Consider the following 22,498-nt stretch of genomic DNA (forward strand, 5'->3'; position numbering starts at 1 on the left):
TTGTTTAAAAGGTTTTTGATTTTCTTTTAAGGGTATTGTATGCTGGATTACTGAAGTATCATAGGACTTAAGGTCTTCATAGCTCCATGCAAAAACATCTTGAAATTCTTTAAACAACTCAATGTATTTCAGTTTTTGGTCAGGAGGCAAGGCTTTGGACAATTTTACCATCTTAGGATTTTCTGCAGTTCCTATATTACAGTCCTCAATTTCTGCGTTTAATGGCTACATTTTTGGCTTTCTTGGGATATCATTAGAGTCAAAAATATCCTCCAAAGGAGTCAAGCCTGTGGGTAAAAAATTATCCTTTAAATCAATTACTTCAATATCTCCTTCAGCAGTCTCATCAAAGTCCATTTGTTTTAGCTCTTGTAAATTTTTGCTAGTAAAGATTGTTGGGTGTAAAATCTGATCTGTTGTTTCAGCTGATATATTAGTTTCAATTCTGTCTATTTGTTGTTCCTCACAAATGGTGCTTGTGTCTATATTTGTGCTTGAAAATTCCTCTTTCAAAGTCAGGAAATTGTTGATTTGAGTGTCATTGTCAAACACCTGCCAATTTTTAACATTGTCTGGAACAGCAGGTCTGTGTTTAATTTCAGCAGTAAAGTGATGATTAGGCTCAAATGGCAGCTTACAAGTGCTGGCAAATGTTGCCAAACTATGAGCATGTAAATTGTGGTTTCTTGGAATTTTGGTAAGTTGTGATTCTAGAAAGGTATTAAGTATTTCAATTGCTGCCCCTCTATAAGCTCTTAGCCTAAGATCGTTTGTGACAAAGTTTCCTTTCATCTGTTGAATAATTAGACCAGTCTCCCAAAATTGAAATCCTAGCTGCCCCTAGGCTCTTAGTCAATTTGAGACCTAGCAAAAGGGCCTCATATTCAGCCATGTTATTTATACATCTAAAATTCAGCCTATATGCATGTCCTTCAGCATGATCACTTTGCATGTTATGTATCCAAATGCCTGCCCCTGCTCCTAGTTTATGCACTGATCCATCAAATTCTAGATACCATAGGATTTCTTGACTACAGCCAGCATGAGGAGTTTTGGAAACTGTCTTAGTGGGCAGATTTGGATTTTGTAACTCATATGGTTTGCCTTGTGTGTTTGTTACATCACTTATTTCAACAATTTCTAAATCTTGAGCAGTGGATTCTTCATTTATGCTTCCTCCTTCTGCTGATTTTAGAAGCTTGTGATCAGTTTTGGGACACATTTCAGCATTGTATAAGATGAAAGAATCCATATTAGAATGCATGGAATAAATGGGGAAATTTTGGGGTTTCTCTTGACTGCTGACCACATATTTCATCAAAGTTTCCTGGTACAATCTCTTTGGTTGGCCAAAGACTGAGATGGTAGCATAAGACATGTCTAGCTGCAAAGATCCTTGGAGCTTTGCACCCCAAGATCTGGACAAAAGCATTCCATATTTAGGTGGGATATCAGCTACCACCACATCCATTAAAATTGTCTTGGCAGGGTACTGTACTAGAGATACACATAAATCTTTGATTAGGCCTAGACACCTGACCTGGTTAGAATCAAAGGAAAACAAGTCTTTATATGGCCTTGTGATATCGAGGTCCAATTTTTCCATCACAAACTTAGGCATTAGATTATGAGAAGCTCCCGAATCAAACATTGCATTGTGAAGTACTTTGTCATGGATATTTAAACTTACATAGAATGGAGGAACTCCCCCATCTACTGATTTACCATTTACTTCAGGGCCAAAAATCAATTCTGGTTGGTCATCTAAGACATTCACTGCGTCTCTGTTCTCTGATATTTGCAGTTACCTGCTGATTTTTTCTCTATAAACGTCATGTTTAGCCAATTTGGATAGTGGAATGGCTATTTTCAACTTGCCGATTCAGTTTCTAGGTTGAAAGGTTTTTCCACTTGAATTTTTGCATTTCGGGCAGCAAGATTTTCCTTTTCTATTGTGTTTTCGGTGGTTTTTTCTCTATCAGAAGTGTTCTTATGAACTAAATCTGCTTTAAAGCCAATTTCCGCATATATGTTTGCATTTTATTTTGGAGGAAAGGAGGTGGATGGTTGATTGTTTGATGGCTGTAAGTCTGATATGTCCTCAACCGTGGGCTCTTTAGGGTTGAGGTTTGTTTTAGCAGGGAGTTTTGTAGGGGAAGTTTTATCCTTTGCTTTTTTAGGCTGCTTGGTATCTTTCTGCTTGCTGGGTTCAGGAACATCTATCGTTCTACTTCTCAATTTGTATTGTTTATGAACCTCATAGACAGCTGCATCATATCCCTCTCTGAAATCAAATGATTCTCTGGATTTGGTTTGAAATTGATTAAAGGTGTGAGCTTCTTGGTCATCCTGGGTCAAAAAGATTTGGTGTTCACTATTTAGACCCATTAAATTTATCTGAGTACCCTCTATTGGCTCACTAGAGGTTGAAGCTTCAGCATAGTTTTCTTGGAATGGAGGTCTAATGTTTTGATCAGGACTAGCCTTCCCGATGTTAGGATTTTGATTTTTCCTGAAGTTTAGATTTCTTGTGGTGTTACTTGGCTGACCTTCCCAAGAAGATTTCCTTTCAATGGTTTCTACTCTGTCACCCAATATATCCATTCCTTTGATGATTGCATCTAGTTTTTGCTCAAAATCAGAAGGCTCTTCTTTGAAGGGAGTCCTTCTTTCAGCTCTGGCTCGAGCTCTTTTAGAGATCAGATTGGCCTCTACACTAACAACTATGCTCTGCATGTCTTCTAGACTTGGAGGGGCTCTTTCCCTTAGTTGATATGCCATGTCAGAATCAAATCCATCAGGGAATTTTATCAAGGCCAATTCAGGTGGAGGTCTAAGGTTCTGAGGAATAGCATTGTACACATTATTGAATCTGGAATAGTATTCTTGAATAGTTTCTTGTGGGCCTCTTTTCAAGCTTTCATATTCTAATAGGATATGTAATGGGTCCTTCTTCTTTTCCCATCTGTTCAAAAAGGTTTAATATAGAGCATCTGGATCAAAAATTGTGTTTACTGGGAGTGCTCTAAACCAGGTCCTTATATCACCAGTTAAGCTTTGAACAAAAATTTTCATTCTGACATCATTATCATCAATTTCATACTTCTCTAAATAATCCATCATTTTCTTAGTATGTTGTTGTGCTGTGTAGGTGCCAGTACCATCAAAATAGGTGATTTTTCTTTGGTAATCTTGAGGCATAGCGCCTGGATTTGCAGGCAACTGCAGGGGAGCATATTGGTTTGCCATATTAACAGGTATAAATGGGACAGCTGGAAGCATAGGGATAACAGCTGAGATAAGTGCTATGGATGGGGGAGTGGAAAAGATGCTTTGAAGTGATGATGGTAAACTAGAAGAAGCTGCAACAACAGTAGTGTTGGGTCCCTATAATACTAGTGATTACCCCATTACTATTGTATTTATACCCATTATTAATATTGTTGTGCCCCTATTGCCCCCATATTGTTATTACTATGCCCCATAGAATCCCTCTATTGTTATTTTTGTGGCTTTATATTATTATTGTTAGGTCAACTGGATTATATTGTGACTCCTTAGACTCCTATATATAGAAAGGAGGTTATGTCATTTTTATCATCCAAGAATTGTTCATTTATGTAATGTAAAGGAGGTTTCCCCCTCGAAGAGGCTGAATTCTAAGGTGTTGATCTATCTTTTCTATCTTTTCTTGAGCTGGTTTCATAACATTTGGTATCAGAGCTTTGGATTCTAGGGTTTCGCTGCTCCAAACAAGACATCGTGGAATGTTCGCTATAACTTTTTTTCTCGATGTTTTAGATGTTGCAAAAAAATCCCATTTGAGAAGAAATCGCGCTGAACCTTGGGTCCGAATTTCAGAGCTTTTCGGGCTATATTTGTGGAGATATGATCTGTGGAAGTTGGTCTTTTTGCAGACTCCTGAATTACATTCCAAACAGGTGACCTGGGAAAAATCATCATAACTTTTTCTCTGGGGATCGGATTGAAATTTCGTAAGAAGGTACAGAAAGATGACAGACTGTAGCTTCCTGTATACATTTTTTAGATCCAAAGGTCGAAACAGTGACTCGTGGCACGTCATACAAATCGCTCTACTGAACTAGTTTATAATCAAGTCACTGTGGGAGATTTCACATAACTCTTCCTTGGAGAATCCAATTTGGGTCAGACTTGTGGCATTGGAAAGAGAACACAAAGGGATACTGTAAGTCACAAATTTAGAACTAGATGATCGGAAAGTACAGAGATACATCAGAGGCAATATCGAGCTCCTACAAAGTGAACAAAGGTGTGTAGATTTTCTTAAATTTTTTCTTAAGCTTGGTTTGAAAATTTATTTTGAAGGAATTCAAAGAGCATAATAGAGCATTATTATCAGTAACTGATGCCCCAAGGAAAGAAAATGCAAACACCTAGTAAGGAACCTGAAGGCTCTAGCATGACTCATGAAGAAGAAGAAGAAATGCTATATGATATATCAAAATTACAAGAACAAGTGCAACAAGTGTCACTTGCACAAAAAGCAACAGAATCTAAGATGGATGGTTTAAGGAAAGATGTAGAAGCTAAGATGGATGGTTTAAAGAAAGGCGTAGAAGCTAAAATTGATGGCATGGATGATAAGATGGAAGAATTGAAGATAAATATCAATAAGTTGCTACAAGAAATGGTCACTAAGGGTGAAAGGGTACTAAAGGAAACTCATGATGAGAACAAAAGAAATGTTAATCATGATTCCATAGACACTAATGTTGGATCGAAGACTCACCATATTCCAAAAATCGATATGAGGAAGTTTGATGGCAAGGATCCCGCCACATGGATATTACAGATGAAGCAATTCTTCGATCTCAATAATGTGCAAAACACACAAAAGGTACGTATGGCAACTTTATATTTGGAACCAAATCAATTTGTATGGTATCAATGGCTTTTCTCTCATAAACAATTTATCACTTGGGCAATTTTTACGGAAGAATTGATAGCACATTATGAGGATACAAAAAGCAACACTTTTTTTAGCCAATTGATAAGTCTCAAACAAAAGGGTTCAATAATGGAGCACATTGAGGAGTTCCAAAAATTGAACATAAGGGTAAAAGATATTCCAGAGGAGCATAGGATTGATGTGTTCATAGGGTCTTTAAAGGATAATATCCAACATGATGTTCGCCTTTGGGAACCTGATTCATTAGAGAAGGCATTCAGGTTAGCAAGAAAAATGGAAAGAAAAATTATGGCAACCAGGAAGCATACCACTCACAACTATAAAGACGGAAGTGTTGTTGCCCTTAGTCTTCCACAACCTATAAGGTTGACACCACAACAATTGGAAGAAAAAAGAGCAAAAGGGCTTTGTTACAGTTGTGATAGCAAATACACTAAAGGTCATAAGTGTGCTGAGAAGAAATTATTCTACATAGATTGTGAAGAGGAAGAAGAAAAGGAGCAAGAAAGGTCAAAAGAAGAGGATATACTCCAGGAACAAAGCCTAGATGAAGAAAAAATAAATCCGACCATATCTTGTAATGCATTGGCGGGAATTACCACTCCTCAAACCATCAAGATAGAAGGACAAATCAAGAAGAAAAAGGTAATAGTGTTGATTGATTCAGGAAGCACCCACAATTTTATTCATTGTAAGGTAGCAAAAGAATTGAATTGCTTCCTATATCCAGCACCAGAGTGTCAAGTGATGATTGCAAATGGAGGAACAATAAATTGCTCTGGAAAGTGCCATAATATCAAGCTATCCATGGGAGAATATGTATTGACTAGCCCAATGCTTTCCATTCCAATGGGAGGTGCTGATGTTGTACTAGGAGTCCAATGGCTACAATCCTTGGGTACAATAGCTTTTAATTTTCAAGAATTTTTCATCAAATTTTCTATGGAAGGAAAGGAAGTTGAATTAAGGGGTATTGTAGGGAAACCAAGAAAGATAATCAGCTCTAATGGTATGACAAAGCTTCTAAAAAAGGAGCAAAGAGGTGTAATTGCACAATTATGTTCGCTAGATGTTTCCACATCGGAATCATCTATTTCTCCAGATCTCCAAAAATTCCTGGACAATCATTCCAAGGTATTTGAGACTCCCAAAGGTCTCCCACCTATGCGTGATCATGATCATGCTATTCATCTGATTCCAGGAAGTGTTCCTCCAAACATCAGGCCGTACAGATATCCCTATGTCCAAAAGAGTGAAATTGAACATATGGTTGCAGAAATGCTAGAGGCTGGTATAATTCAACCGAGTCAAAGTTCTTTCTCTGCTCCAGTAGTATTGGTGCACAAGAAGGATGGATCATGGCGCATGTGTCCAGATTATAGGGAGCTCAACAAGCTCACTATTAAAGATAAGTTCCCCATTCCTGTCATTGATGAATTACTGGATGAATTGCATGGATCAATTTACTTCACCAAGTTGGATCTTCGTTCAGGATATCATCAAATCAGAATGAAGACTGAAGACATTCCGAAAACAGCATTTAGAACTCATGAGGGTCATTATGAATTTTTGGTCATGCCTTTTGGCCTTACCAATGCACCTTCAAATTTCAAGGTTTGATGAATTCAATTTTCAAACCATTCCTTAGAAAATTTGTGTTAGTATTTTTTGATGATATACTAATCTACAGCAAGTCTTGGAAGGATCATGTTGAACATGTTGACAGGGTGCTACAACTATTGGAGGAGAAACAATTATATGCAAAAAGATCCAAATGTTTCTTTGGAGTCCAGGAGGTGGAATATTTGGGTCATATTGTATCTCATGAAGGAGTTAAGGTAGACCCTAGCAAAATTAAAGCCATTAAGGAATGGAAAATCCCCACATCCATAAAGCATCTTCGAGGATTTCTCGGGTTGACAGGGTATTATCGCAAGTTTGTTAAGAATTATGGGAGAATAGCAGCACCTCTAACAACATTATTGAAGAAAGATGCATTTTCATGGACTCCGGAAGCAACAAAGGCTTTGAACATCTTAAAGAGGCAATGTGCCAAGCACCGGTCTTAGCTACACTGGACTTCACAAAAACCTTTATTGTGGAATGTGATGCTTCAGGAAATGGAATTGGTGCTGTTCTAATGCAAGATGAAAGACCCATTGCTTTTGAAAGTCGTCCAATCAAGGAAAAGTTTTTAAGCAAAGCTATTTATGAGAAGGAAATGTTGGCAATACTCCATGCACTTAAGAAATGGCGACCCTACCTAATGGGAAGACACTTCAAGGTAAAAACGGATCATGATAGCCTTAAATACTTTTTAGAACAAAGATTATCCTCTGAAGAGCAACAAAAGTGGGTCACAAAGATGTTGGGTTATGACTTTGAAATCATCTACAAAAAAGGGAAGCAAAATGTGGTGGCAGATGCACTCTCAAGAAAGGATGAGGATGTGGAAGCATTGTTGTGCGCCATTTCTATTATCCAACCAGATTGGATAAACGAAGCAAGGGAGGGATGGAAGAATGATGAAGAAGTGTGGGCACTTATTCGAAAGTTACAACAAGATTCCAGTATGTCTAATACATTTAGCTGGCAAAATGATTCGTTATGGTACAAAGATCGCTTATACCTCTGTAAGAATTCCCAGCTAAAACAAAAGATTCTTATGGAATTGCACACTTCTTCCTTAGGAGGGCACTCAGGATTTTTAAAAACTTACCACAGGGTTAAGAAGGAATTTTTTTTGGATGGCCTTAAATCAGATATTCAAAAGTTTGTGGCAGAATGTTTGGTTTGCCAACAAAATAAAGTTGAAACAATTAAGACACCAGGTCTATTACAACCTTTATCCATTCCAAGCCAACGTTGGGAGGAGGTTTCAATGGATTTTATCACAGGTTTACCCAAGTCTGAGGGAAAGAGTGTCATCATGGTGGTAGTTGACAGACTTACCAAGTATGCACACTTTTGTGCATTATCACATCCATTTAAAGCCAGTACAGTTTCTACTGCATTTATGGAAACAATTCAAAAGCTAAATGGAAACCCAAAGATTATTGTAAGTGACAGAGATCCCATTTTCACTGAAAATTTTTGGACAAAATTATTTTCTTGTCTTGGTACTCAGTTAACTCATAGCTCATCTTATCATCCTCAATCTGATGGGCAAACTGAGATAGTAAACAAATGTTTGGAAGGATATCTTCGTTGCTTTGTATCTGATAAATAGACACAATGGGTCAAATGGTTGCCTCTAGCTGAATGGTGGTATAACACTTCCTTCCATACAACAACAAAAATGACCCCATTTATGGCACTTTATGGGTATCAACCACCATCCATCACATCATATTTAAGAGAAAATTCTAAGGTTCAGGCAGTGGAACATCACATCAAACATCAACAACAAGTCCTCCAACTCTTAAAGGATAACCTCGTGTTCGCACAGAATAGAATGAAACAACAGGCAGATCAACATTGCAGTGAAAGAAGTTTTGATGTAGGTGATTGGGTATTCCTACGGCTACAACCATATAAGCAAATGTCCCTCAAGAAAGCTAAGAAGGATAATAAATTATCACCAAAGTATTATGGTCCATACAAGGTGTTGCAAAAGATTGGTACTATGGCATACAAATTGGAGCTTCCTGCAGCTTCTCGATTGCACCCAGTTTTCCATGTTTCATGTTTAAAGAAGGTTATACATGACAAGCTCCTAGTTCAAACAATATTGCCAGAACTTGACGAGGAAGGAAAAATTATATTGGAACCGGAAGCAGTCACAGAAACAAGAACTCGATAGCTACGAAATCGTTCAATTTCAGAGTATCTTATCAAGTGGAAGAACTTATCTGCTGAAGATTCCACATGGGAGGATGAGAATTTTATGCAGAAGTATCTAGAACTACTCAAGTGTTGAGGACAACACTTTTTTGAAGGAGAGGGGCATGTTAGGTCCCTATAATACTAGTGATTACCCCATTACTATTGTAGTTATACCCCTTATTAATATTGTTGTGCCCCTATCGCCCCATATTGTTATTATTTTGCCCCATAGAATCCCTCCATTGTTATTTTTGTGGCTTTATATTATTATTGTTAGGTCGGCTAGATTATATTGTGACTCCTTAGACTCCTATATATAGAAAGGAGGTTTTTTCATTTGAATCATCCAAGAATTGTTCATTTATGTAATGTAAAGGAGGTTGCCCCCTCGAAGAGGCTGAATTCTAAGGTGTTGATCTATCTTTTATATCTTTTCTTGAGTTGGTTTCATAACAAGTAGAAAGGACTGCTACTTTTCCGGGAGTAAGCTCAGATTGGGTAAGGTTTTTCTGAAGTGTATCAAGGTTTAAATCAACAGAATTTTCTAGACTTTCTTGTCTTCTAAGGTTCTTAGAGATCAAGTTAGGATGTTCAAAGATAGCTGGAAGATTTGGATCTAGATTTGATCTGGTGTAACGGACTTTCTTCTTTGGAGCCAGCTTCTAAATCTATTTTTGGTATTTTCTGGAAGTATTTGAAGAACGCTGCTTTTGACAATATCTTTTTAGGAAATTATGAATTGTGAGAGTTTTGAATTTTCTTGCAGATCTTTCAAAAGCAAAAGAAAACTGATCAAATTTTTGAGACAGTTGTTTAAAGCCTAAAGCTAGACTGGAGATTGACTGAAGTAGCGTTTATTTACTCCTGTAGTTGCATAGCAAGAACATTTTCAAAGGCTACCTCACTAACTTCAGGCTCCATCTGTAGCTTTAGAAAATAGACAACAGTAACAAACAGTCATTCAGATCCCTAGTAGAGTCACCAATGATGTTATCACTCAGGTTGTTCCCCAAAAGCTGTGAGAAAAGGGAATACGACCAAGGTAACCACTAACCAATCTTTTAGATGTAGATTCTAGCCAATCTGGAGCCAGAGAGGGCTCTCTCTTTATGATTTAGCTTTTTTTTTGCTATATGTTAGGCTAGTTATGAAGTACAGGTATTTGTTTGATTTTGGATGGTGACATTCAATAGAACAGGGGTGAAAAGTATGAGAAGTTCAGACCATTGGGTTAATGGAGTCAATGAAAATGAACTGTTGGGTGTGGTTTCTTTGACAAACAGAGGAACTACATAGCAAGATAATTAATCATGGAACAACCTTCAAGCTGGAATCAAGTGAAATGGATTCAGGGGATGAAAGGAAATTAAGAATATTTCATGATGTTGACAGAGGGAATGTGTATGAATATGACCAGGGAGAAGTTAAGAATTCCTTGGTTACATTCAAAGTGTAAGAACTAGGGAAACAAGAGCAGTTAAGAATTCCTGCCTATGCTAGTCCTGAGGAAAACATGAAAAATAACAGGAATTGAACACAGAGTACAGTTAAGCAAGTTCTGGGTTATTCGTTTTCCCTGTAATTTAGAATATGATGTATAAATGATATATAAAACACAGAAATAGTGAAACAGGAGTTAAAAAGACTTATTGATTCATGAGGTAATTCGAGAATTCTGTAACATATTCTTGTGCCATTAATTCCACAACCAGAGAGTTCAGTGCCAAAGCATTCCATCAATCTTTTATTAAGAAGAGTTCTCAAATTTACAACGCAGTTCCAGAATGGTATCACCAACCCCTAATACTGAGCTTGGGGAGGTATTTGTACAAAAATGTTTACAAAATATCTCAAAGAGATAATATCTTGCAATAACTTCTTTCACCTACTCTACAGAAGGAGTAAATGCTCTTGGGAACAGAGAGAAATGAATGCAGAAGTAAGAAAATGCTATGCTAGCCGTTTTGTTAGTGAGATGCATTGATTACTTGCTCAGCAAGTTGGCCAATGGATACTTTGGTGAACTTCCGTGCTACTGACGTTGCTTTCTCGGGTGCTTTTTCATGCGTTTTAATTGACTGCTGCCCAGCGCGATTTTTTATCTGCTCCTTTCTTCACTTTATGGCATTTGTTATGTTCTGGAAAAATAAACAAAACATTGAAATCCGCCCTACAAAATTTCCAGCATACTCCGCCACCATTGGTCATCTGGTAATTGGTGTCTGCGCATTTTTATTAGAGTCTCATCAGCATCCGTGTACCTAAAGAAAGTAGGTTGGAATGTGAAAAGATGCCTCACTTCATGTTCAATAAAAAACAGATTTTCTAAATTGTCATACAGGCTCTATCCAGATGGGAGAGCCTTCTCTCCTGCAGAACTTTATGATACTGTGGCTTGGCTATCCACATATGTATTTAACCTGTGAACATAGGCTGCATGTGTTAGTCTATAGTCATCAGTTAACAAACTGGGCAGACCCTTTTCCTCCAAAGTTGTAAACTTCTATGTGAAAGCATTTATCTCCATTTGCATTTCCTTTCTAGATTTTGTATGAAGTTCCTCATGGTCAGGACCCTTTTAATTATTAGAATAGTGCCTGTCCTATCCTTGATATCCAGTTTTTCCAGTTGTTCCTTGGTTTGGGTGTTCAAAAACTGTATTAGCCTATTGGCCTGCTCGGGCATGTGTCCCAATGAATCCTTGGCCCTTTAAATTTCTTCTTGAGCTATTGTAACCAAATCAATATGCTCATGAATTATTTGTAGTCATGTCCATATATTAGTGATGGATTGGCCAATGTTGGTCCACAAAATGCTCCTAATTTCTGCCAGAGGTTTGTCTAGTAAGAGGTCCTTTTCCAATGCTTTTACTTCATTCTCCAATGCTTTTACCTCTCTTGTTTTTTCTGCCACAGTCATTTTAGCTTTATCATAACTAATTTCCAACTTGGCCAATTTCTCTTTGGCATCTTTTAATTCTGATACTTGCAGTCTTAAATCCTCCATAGCCTTTATCAGTTCTTTAGTAGTCATGGTAGTGCTGGTGCCTACTGCTGTTGTCGTTGAAGTACTTGGTGTTGTTGATGCTGGGACAGTAGGAGGGACTACTGCTATGACTGTAGAAAGAGGAGTTATAACTATTGGAGCTATTTGAGATGGCTGGGAGGTCGACTCTCTCTACTTTCCTTGCAGTGCTTTCTCCAATGCCTTCTCCGTTTCTGCCAATCTCTCATTCATTTTCATTAGCAAGTCCATTGAATCTTCCTGTGATTTTTGCTCAACAATCTCTGTAGTTTGAGGATGCATGGTGATGGGCAGCTTAAGCTATTTCCTGAGAGCTGCAATATCTTCTTCCTTCTTTTTTATTAATGCTTGGATGCCTTTGGGATCCTTGGGATCATGTCCCAGCTCTATGATAATCTCTTCTAAGGATTTAATTCTGTTATCCTTAGCTAAAGACGAAGCCTTTTCCAACTCTAATTGGGCAGCGATATTATTTAAAGAATTTTGTAATTTGTGGGCCAGCAATGCCTTATTTGCCAATGTGGAGTATACCATTTCACCGGTTTGCTTATGTAATGCAATCTAGTCCATTGGATAGATGTCTTTGGCTAATACTTCTAGATTGGTCTTGACGTAATCAGCAGCTGACTGTGGCTGCAACATTTTGGGCTTGAAGTGACTCGGGATCATTTTTCCTTCTTGAATATCATATGCTGACATTAACCTTTGTTGATTTGTGGGTGCCATCTTCAGCAAGTGATTGTAAAGTTGAATTCTTATTGGCTCATTCTTTGCCTTTATTTCAGTGAATGTTCTCTTAATGTCTGAGCCTTGCCTGCCTTGTGACCTGGTAGAAGAAAATTCCACACTATGTTGTCTTCCAATCTCCTGCCTCTGTGAACTGGCCGATGTTTCTGTGACCGGAGATGTATCCTGGCTGACCACTCTTTCTTCCCTTGGACTATTTGTGGTGTCCTAAATAAATTCCTCCTCTGATAGGGGGTTCAATCTTTGCCTTTTCTCCCCTGGTTGCTCTTCCGGACCGCTGATCGGTGTGTCTTCTTGCCTATCCCTTTTCTTGCCTCTTTCCTCATTTAGAGGAGTTTGTAGTACAGGGATTTCTGGTGCCTTTGTTTGTGCTGGAGGAACCTACCCTTGGCCTTGTTCCTTTGATGTAGCTAGCTGGTCTGTCATTATGTCCTGCTCTGGACCTATTACCTCTTTGCCTTTTGCTGACCCTGTGCTGGCTTTTTGTGTGGGCTGCTGAGAAGTCCCTGCAAAAGATGTATCACCTCCTGTGTGCTGGGGCAGCTTGAAGGATACCTATCCAAAAGAGTCCAGGTCAAGTGTTTTTTCAAGCTCTTTCATGGCTTTTTCCAATTTCTCTTCCTTAGTAATCTCTTCTACTAATGTGCCTTCTACCCATTCTTGTTGGTTAGCATACTGTTGAATTTCAGGGATTTGGTGGTGAACATATGCTGTAAGCTTGTTTTTCACTTTTCTATAACTTATGAAATGTTCAGGGTCATATGGTGCCCAATAAAAGCTTTGTTTCAGCTTAAGTTGCTCCCCTAAAATCTTATCAGCCTCTTCCCAGGCTTCCCTTTTATTGAAGACAAAAGGGCCCAATTGATTTCTTATTTTGAGTTGTGCCTTTTTCCTAGCACCATAGAAATGAGTCAAATCTGAACTAATAAATTGCCTGAAGTATTCCAGGGAAAACAGTCTCATAGGCACATACTTTGGCAGCTTGTAGGGGCATAATTCACAGCCATATATCCGGATCTCAGTGTGATTCTGGTAAAAGTACCAGTCACCTATACTGTAGTCTTTTGAGAGATGTAAAATTTTCTGCATTTCAGCAGAGAGCCTGGTTGGAGGACTTGTCATCAATAAAGAAGAGGCTGGATATATTAACAAGTCAATGAACTCACAATAAGTATAAGGAGAATTATGGACTACATGGAATACTTAGGTCCAGAAGATTACAGACCTGCGCTCTCCTTTGAGATCCAATTTTCTAAGGGGAATTTGAAAACTATCAGGTTGATTGTACAGTAGCAAATGATATATGTATGATGTGTCTTTGAACACTCTTTCTCTGTTCAGGCTCATGAATTTCTCATGGATCTTATTACATATGAAGGTGGCATAATCATATTAGACAACAAGGGGCTGTCATGGAGTAAACATGTACAAGAAAACTAAGGTAGTTTCATTAACATACTCACTAGTTTTAAATCCTAGGATGTAGGAAACCATGTCTACAATGAATCTTCCTACTTCATTGAACCAAGAATGAAGATAAGGAGGAGGTTGTTGGGGCTGGCAATTTGGTCTCATGAATAACTGAGCAATTCTGGTTATCTCTGAACTGGGCAGTTTGGCACCTTAGTCAAGCAAGAATCCCATGGAGAGAGGAGCCAGAGGCTGTGTTGGCTTAAAGTGTAGCATCTCATTTGTGGATTGAGTGGTAATGTGAAACAAGACAGTCCTAGATGGAGCCAAAACTACTCTTTGAGTGGGGTCATAATTGGCACAGCATAAATGGATGATATCAAGGAGCACATTTACTAAAGGGAGGTAGTAGATGGGCATGTTAGACTCCCAAATTCCATAGACATCAGCACTGCTGCGATGGCTATTCCTAATTTCACAAAAAACTTGGAGGTGAGGCTTGTCACCAATTAAGTCCTTAATCTGGAAATCTCTGTCAGCAAGGGGCAACCATTCCAATTCTTTGTGTGGTGCATTGAGGGGGGCAACCTTGAGGGCCACTGGAGCCTCCATTATTCAATCTTCTGTGAGTTTTCAATTTGAATTTTGGGTTTTATGCAGCAACAGCAGGAAAAATAATACTTTTGGGTCCTTTCTGCGGGAGTTGTAAGCCGAAACAAGCTTGAATTCAGCTTAATGGGCGAATTTGCAGTGGGAGACGGGATTCAAGGGATTTGTTGGAAAAAATGGGTAAAACAGTGGCTATGGTGCATGAGTTTGAAGGCAGCACAGCGTTTCTAATTTGAATTTGGGTGCTCCAGGCAAATTTACAGAGAAAACTTAGAAAAACAGGGTTTAGGAGCAGAACTCAGGTAAATACCTGTTTAATGGATGCCCTGTGCAAAATGTAGGTGGCAGACTGAGCTGAGGGGCCACGCTGTGGAGTCAATTTCTTTGGGTGGCAGACTGTGCAGTCGAAATGTTTTTTTGGACGTAAAAAACCATGCAAAGGTTGGGCAGCAGAAACAAACAAAAATGAACAAAAAACGACATTTCACGCCTTTTTGAAAAAAATTCAATTTTGGCGGGTTTTGGCGTGCTTCGGTGGGGTGACGTCAGCATGACGTAATCTTTGTCGTGTAGCGGGGGTATGGAAGCTGACTTGGTAGTGACGTGGCAGACACGGCGGATGATACGGAGGTGAGGTGGCATTCGACGTGGGTGCCGACGTGGGCGAAGACGTCAGTGGTGGGAAAAGGGGGCGGTATATGGTATTATGTCACACCGCTTTTGCACAAAGGTTCTTTTGGGCAGAAGGGACGCGATAAAACGAGGCGACGACACATGGATTATGTACAACGGTAAAACCGCCATTTTCCCGAGCGCTATCTTTGGCTATCTGAGGAGTTCCGATATTGATGTGGATTGTCCGATGGGAAAGCCTAGATCGGACGGTCGATGAATGGGTGGAGTTGGCGGAGGCGTATGGTGTGGGGACCCGCCATATTTTTTAACATTTTGTAATTTTTTTGTGGGGTTTTTACACTGTATTTAAACTTTAGGTTTGGGTGGATTGGTTATTCATTTAACCGAATGTTAAATGAATCCCAATGTTTATGTGCACACGCAGGGAGGGTTGTCCACAAGGTTTCGGATAAACCTTGGACCCCCTTTGAATATTAACATAGGGCTATACATAAGCCCAGGGCGAGATATTAAGTTTTTTTTTTGGGGTTTTTATATAAGTTTTATATAATAGGGGCGGGGAAACATTTATATAGAAATTATAATATAAAGTTAGTAGGTTAATATGAGAAATATATACAAACTGAAAACACTAAGTAAAAAGGTGGAATTTAGACTTAGGGAATAAAGGGATCCAAGTCATGAATTTGGAAATCTTAGCATAATAGAAGAAAAACATTTTTACACAAGAAATGTGGCTTCCTTTGCCTAAGTAAAACAAAGTTTCACTTAGTCTTTTCCATGAAATGAAGTGAACTAGGAGCACTGAGCAGATCTCAATGTCCTTGAGGGGAAATTAGTAAATGTTCTTGGGGAAATGAGGAGGGAAATTAGTCATGCTTCACTTGTTTTGTAGCCACCTTGCCATGGCACTAATGATATCCATGAGATGAATCACCTTTAAGAGACAAAATTGCTTACAACCTGCTTCAACAACATCAAAACTACCTACCCAGCCTATTACACCTAACATTTTTTATTTCTTTTTGCTTGGGTGCATTTGAACTAGCAAACCCTTGCTCTCTTCTTTTCTTTTAGCTACCCTCCTATCTAAGTCTGCCCTTATCTCTTCCAGGGGCTTAGATTTAGCTGTTGAGCACCCTTGTTTCTCTACCTAACTACTGATCTGCCAAGCTTGAATTGTTTGGATAGATCTTATTCTCTAGTTCTAAAACAAGAAATTTAAACAAGGACCGATCAAGATTAAGTTGTTTGGCCATCCTTCAATTGTGATAGAAGTCACTGATTGCACATTTTGGACGTCTTTGCAAAAATAGGATAGCAGTGGCATTTTGGACTAGCAAAATTTTCTGGCGTTTTCTTTGGGGTTTATTTTCTTTCTTTTTGACCAATTCATTCTTTTTGCCTTTTGACTTTTCTTTTAAGGCATACCCTCTTTTAATTTTTTAAGTTTTTGATTTTTTTGAACATATGGAACCTTTGCAGCATGGAAAGGATGAACATATTTGGCATTTTAACATTCAATCATGAATATGACATCTATTGGTATAGGAACCTAACGCAACCCTCACAACGAACCAGAATTGGTCCAGGTCCTCATTTCCAAAGCCCTTGAACAAAGAAAACTTCACTGTATTTTCCATACTGAACCGCGGTGGAGGTGGAGGTGGTACGGGTGAAGTTGGAGGCGATGGCAGTGAAGTCGAAGGTGGTGTGGGCGGAGGTTGTATTCACGGGAATCCTTGTCTTATTAACTAAATAGTGCTTCATGGAGAAACCTTCGCTATTGCTTCTTCGTCCCTTCGCGGAGGTGAAATCAAGGGGCTATACTCTGGACCCTTATTTCCTTTGTTCCTGTAAGTTTTTCTGCTTTGCGTAGTCCCAAACATCAATGTAGCTGCATAACCCATTTTTCACACAACAACATTTTAATCCAAGTATTCAAAGGTTTTACGTACTTACCTTGTAGTCCTTTGAAAAAACATCACTCTGCTTCACTATAGCTGACTGAGGTGTCGACCGTAAACTCAATCACAAATCCTCGTATGACGTGATTGAGATAATGATCGACAGTGCCAGCGATCTTATCCTCTAATGCTTCCAACCTTCACACTAACTCTGGGGTCCACACAATAGGATCATCAAGTTTCCACCTTCCTTGGCTATCTGCTAGCTTCATGATCCACTCGTACAACTCAATAGGGAATATTTCGTGGATCTCTATATACAGGTATCGGTCCAACCACTGTTCTTTTGACAGTCATGGGCTTCTATTCTCTTGTGCTGCGAATTCATGGATATTTCTATCCAACCAGTATCCAATCTCCTTCTTAGTTGGATTCCAGTGATACGACATCACACATCTCTTTTGTAGATTCTGGTCCCGGCAACGGAACCATTTGTTGGCCTGAGGGGGCCTGACCCAAGTTCAACGTTAATTAGCCAAACAAATCCCTACACTACTGTCCCTTTCGGCATCAGCCCGCGTAGTGCGGACCGAAGTCTCACCCGAAGCAGTATGGGGGGATGCTAGAACCGAGTTTCGCACCCTTGAGATGGTTGTGATGTCATTTTATCTCTTCTATCCCTGCCTTCACGCAGGTGATCTCGCTCTAGGGCTTGTAAGACAAACCCGTTGTTTCGACTTTCAATACCTTCGCGAAAGTACACAATCGACCTTCAGCTTTAACCTATGGCTTAGGGACTTTCGCATTACTATAGTAGCCTGCCATGCAGATTAATCCATTATCCTAAGTGATTCATTTATCTTATCAGATACTTAATCTTATCACCACGTAAACAAATGTTCTTACTTGCGTTCACTTAACCAACATATTTACATACATTCGCACATCACATAAGTATTATAAGTGAAATTCATACCCAACATAACAAGATGCATAAACAGGAAATAAAGACGCATAAATTATAGAATACTTCTCTTTATTGATAATTCCAGATGATTACAAACTCGACCTGCCCTGCGCACTCAGCTGTAGGGGTCTGTGCACTCAACTGCGTACTTCTACCCTAGGCCTCTGCGCACTTAGCTGTAGAGCCTCTACCTACACTACGACCCAAACTTAGACTTCTACCTCATAGCTATCTCTCATACATCATATCTTATTATCCATCTTCTATTCTTACTTTTAAACTACTTAGAGCTTAGCTATATTTATACAATCCCATGGTCTGCGAACCATGGGTATATCTTTTACAGCCAACATTACATTTCCAAAATAAGGGCAGACAATCCTACGACTCTTTAACACCTACCAGCTCCACGACCACAAAGTGCAGATTCTTTACACTTGGATTACAAAATTTGACCAAAATATGGGCTTTTAACCGAAAAACTACCCTTGGGGGATCCGACGCCCAAAAATATTCTAGGGAATATTCCCTTGGAATATTCTCCTCTCGAAAAGCGTGCCCACACTTGGGTCCACCATGTGGCTCTACCTCTGTTTGTTCTCCCTTGGGTGAAAGGTAACTTCGGTTTTAAATCATTTTTCATGGCATTAAAAACAATGTAAGGGTTGTTGGCCCAATGGTTAAATTTTGCAATTGGTTAGAGGTGGGCCAGTTCCATCCTGCAGTGCACTTGTCAGCTAAAATTGGCACGTTATATTTAATTTTGGGTGGGTTGTTCGTTGATACCCGACAATGATTTTAAATATGACGTTGTTTTGTTGCATAATCGTTGGCAGTTAGGCAATTTGTTTAAGGTTGGAGTGTTATGGTAAGTGTGGTTGGTATTTGTTATGGGGCCATGGTGTGGGGCAAGTCAGTCATCGACCGGTGTGGGTTCAAGCCCTATAGACCCCGCGTATTATGAAGTGGTTGAAATGGCTGGTCATATGGCCTTTTTTTTAATGTGAATATTTATATATACTATTGGGCGCAAATAAGGTGTCTTTTAGAACTCTTAAATGCCTCACATTAATTATCAACCTCAGTAAGTATTTTTGTTTCAAGAGTGTACACAATATGTGCAAGTGATGGAAATCATTATATCTATAGAGAGTAATGCTTTAAAATAACTTATTGATTTCAATACAATAGTAAACAGATCAAACCATAAACTACCAACTTGCAACTTCAAAGAAATTAACTTATTCAAACATCAAAACTCAATCTTACTCAAAAACAAACTCAATCTTAATCAAAACCAAAACTCAATCTTAATAAAAAATCTCTAATTCCAATTACATCAACCGAGTGCACCGTAACGATAATAGAGCTCTTTTAGCTGAATCTAAACTTATGCATAAAAGTAATACACCTGATCTAATCAATAACACTCTTGCTTTCAATTAACAAGAAATGATCCTTAAATCAATCTACGATATAAATAAATGAAGCCAATCAAGAGAAATAAGAATTAATTCAATGAATACAAAAACTCAACACTAGTGAAAGTAAATTAATTATAAAACTGAGTAATTAAACTTGTAGTAAAAGAAAAGTAAACTATAAAATAGGGAACAATGGTGAAATCCACCAGTGACTGGGCCCAAGCTACAGTGATTACTGCTTAATTACATCATAATATCGCGAATTAACAACAAAACAAATTATATATTATTCATCAAATCCAAATGTCATTACAACACGATGTGTTCTTCAGAATAATGCTCTATATCTCCGAATTACAATTGAAGTAAAAGGTGAAAGTTAAGATCCTCTATTCTATTCGTCTTTCCCCTCTTATAGTCAAAGAGAAAAAGAGATAAATGCGATTCCTCAGAATCAAGAGATCTTGAGGAATTCACAACCAAATACTATTATTAGACAGTCTTCTATCTTGTGCTGATCCTCCTGATTCGCTTCTCGATTTGAAAACACAAGATGCGCTATCTTCTCCTTGTTTAGCCTCTTCTATTCAATAGTCTGAACAACAGTTGTCCCATTCACTAATTTCTGCATAAAAAGAAATGAAAGTTAGTTTTGACAGCCAAATCACATCAAAAGCAGTTTCGTTCACTTCTTATCAAAATTCTATCAAAACCTTATTACATCATGGCACAAATGCATAAAAAGTAAAAAAAGGGTAATGTAATCAGGGGTAAATTTATACTTGTTGCACGGCCCAACATACTCCCCTGCTTACCTTGTTCCATGTCCTCATGGAAATAAGTAGTTATTATGTAATGCGGTTAAAGAGTAAGCAGGAAAGACCTTTTCTTTATATGACCTAAAACCGTGCTTTTGTATTAAATCTACAAAGGCTATCCCTTCATGACCTTCAGGCAACTCATAATTAGAACGGTATCCTTCAGGAGGGTACCAAATAATAGGGCTCCTAAATTGACATCTTAGCCAATATGGTCCTTCCCTCAAGATAATATTACTGTATGTGACAAAACGGCCTGCGACAGCTTTAAATTTCCTGTAGCCAAACGGTTATTTGTTCCTGACACTAGTAGTAGAGGCCATCCATCTCTGTTTGGATGCTTGTAAGGACCTTTCTTGTATGGATAAGAAATGCGTCCTTCCTGTTTACACAATTTCTTTATGTATAGGCCTCAGAATATTAATTATGCCCTGTTGTGTCATGAGCCTTTTATGTCTAACAAAAAGATGAAAGGGTTGAATAGGCTCACCTCTTACCCACAAATCCAGTCCATGTTCTTTTCTTTGAAAGGTGTTATAAGCCTTGGACCACTTGAGTTGGTTTGTTGCAAAACAAATGAAGGCCTAGAGTTGAATGTCACCAACAAAGGGGCTAGGATTATTATCCATCTCCCCTTCTAGTAAAAAATTATGCAAATAAAGTTCACATAGAAGACGTTGGACTTTTACCCCATGCTCCTTACAACATTTTATGAATTCTTTAGTTGTCTTCAATTCAACTGACTTGCCAACCTTAACAACTTTAATTTTCAACAGTAAACATCTTTCTAATAAAAACAGAGCATAATTTGTAGCAGGAGACCTGCGAGATAAGACATCAAAATATAAAGACAAAATGACATCGATTTGACCCACGAGCTTATCTAGCTTGGCTTTTACTTTCCTCTGCTTTTCTTCCTCCTGCCTAAACTTATCAAACGTTTCACTCTCATTTATGGTCAATTCTTTGAATTGCCTCTGTAACTCCTGATACTTTTGTAGAGAATTTGTCTCCTTATTGCATTGCTCTAAAGCAAGCTGGGCTTGTACCAACTTTTCCTGTAACTCTATAAGAATAGGATCACAACTTGATGGCGTGTCATTGACTATCTCTTCTGTCTAGGTGCTTTGATTGTGAGAGGAGAATTCCTCTGTCTGAATAGCCATATCTATCAAATCTATGTGAGGGCGTGTTTGCGTGGCGACCATCTAAGTAGAAATATATTTGGCCTGGGTTCCTATTGCCTTACCTTCACATATTTCTGTTTGTATAGCCACAGTGAGTAACTCAGGAATAATGCTCTGAGCTTTACTATTTGCAGTTTCTTTTAATTTCCGACGTAGCCGCTTAACCGTCTTCTGAAGATTCTAATATTTCTTCCTTAGCTTCCTTAACTTTATTTTGGCTACCCGCTTCTTCTGAGAAACATCTTTTGTAAGAATAGGTTTAACAATAGGCTTTGTATCTGAGGGATCTTGGTGCTCGTCTTTGTTGAGCGATAAAAAGGTGTCTTTTAACCCCTATTTACCCTACATTAATTATCAATCCAGGCACGATTTTTTATCTCAAGAGTGTACTTAGTCTGATGGGGTCACTTGTTCAAGAGAAAATTTTGCAGTATAATGCTTACAAAGTAACTGAATGCTGGAAACAAAATCTAATTGTAGTGGCAAGAAACTTAAACGTTTTGTAACTAGATCATTCACTCAAGAAACTACATAAATCATCAGTCAAGGATGCAGTAATGATAACTCTTTCCCCTGTAAACTGATGTAAATGAAGAATCAATCACATAAAAGACCTCCAATCTAAGAACTTAGACAACAGTAGTCACTATTCGTTACAGTTGTGGATCTTTCTATTCACACTCAAGCAAATGCTGGAAATAACAATTCGGTTAACAGAAAAGGAACAACAAATGAATCTATTGAAAATACCGAACAACAAAGCTTAATCTACAGAAAATGAATTGAACAGCAAGGCTTTAATGAATTGAACATCAATCTTTAACTAATAAAGGGATTGAAAAGCAATCTAAGAAAGGAACAACAAATTGAATTAAGTGTAGCCACACAGTGAATATAGAGTAATTGAGTCAGTAATATTATTCTAGCATAATGGACATTAACCATAGGTATAAAGGAACGACAATTGCAATTATAATGGAGCAGTAGTCAAAT

The sequence above is a fragment of the Pinus tabuliformis genome, chromosome 4_2 (genome assembly GCF_031772625.1).
Source record: "Pinus tabuliformis cultivar Carrire ecotype Pingquan chromosome 4_2, CPIR1, whole genome shotgun sequence".
Lineage (NCBI taxonomy): Eukaryota > Viridiplantae > Streptophyta > Pinopsida > Pinales > Pinaceae > Pinus > Pinus tabuliformis.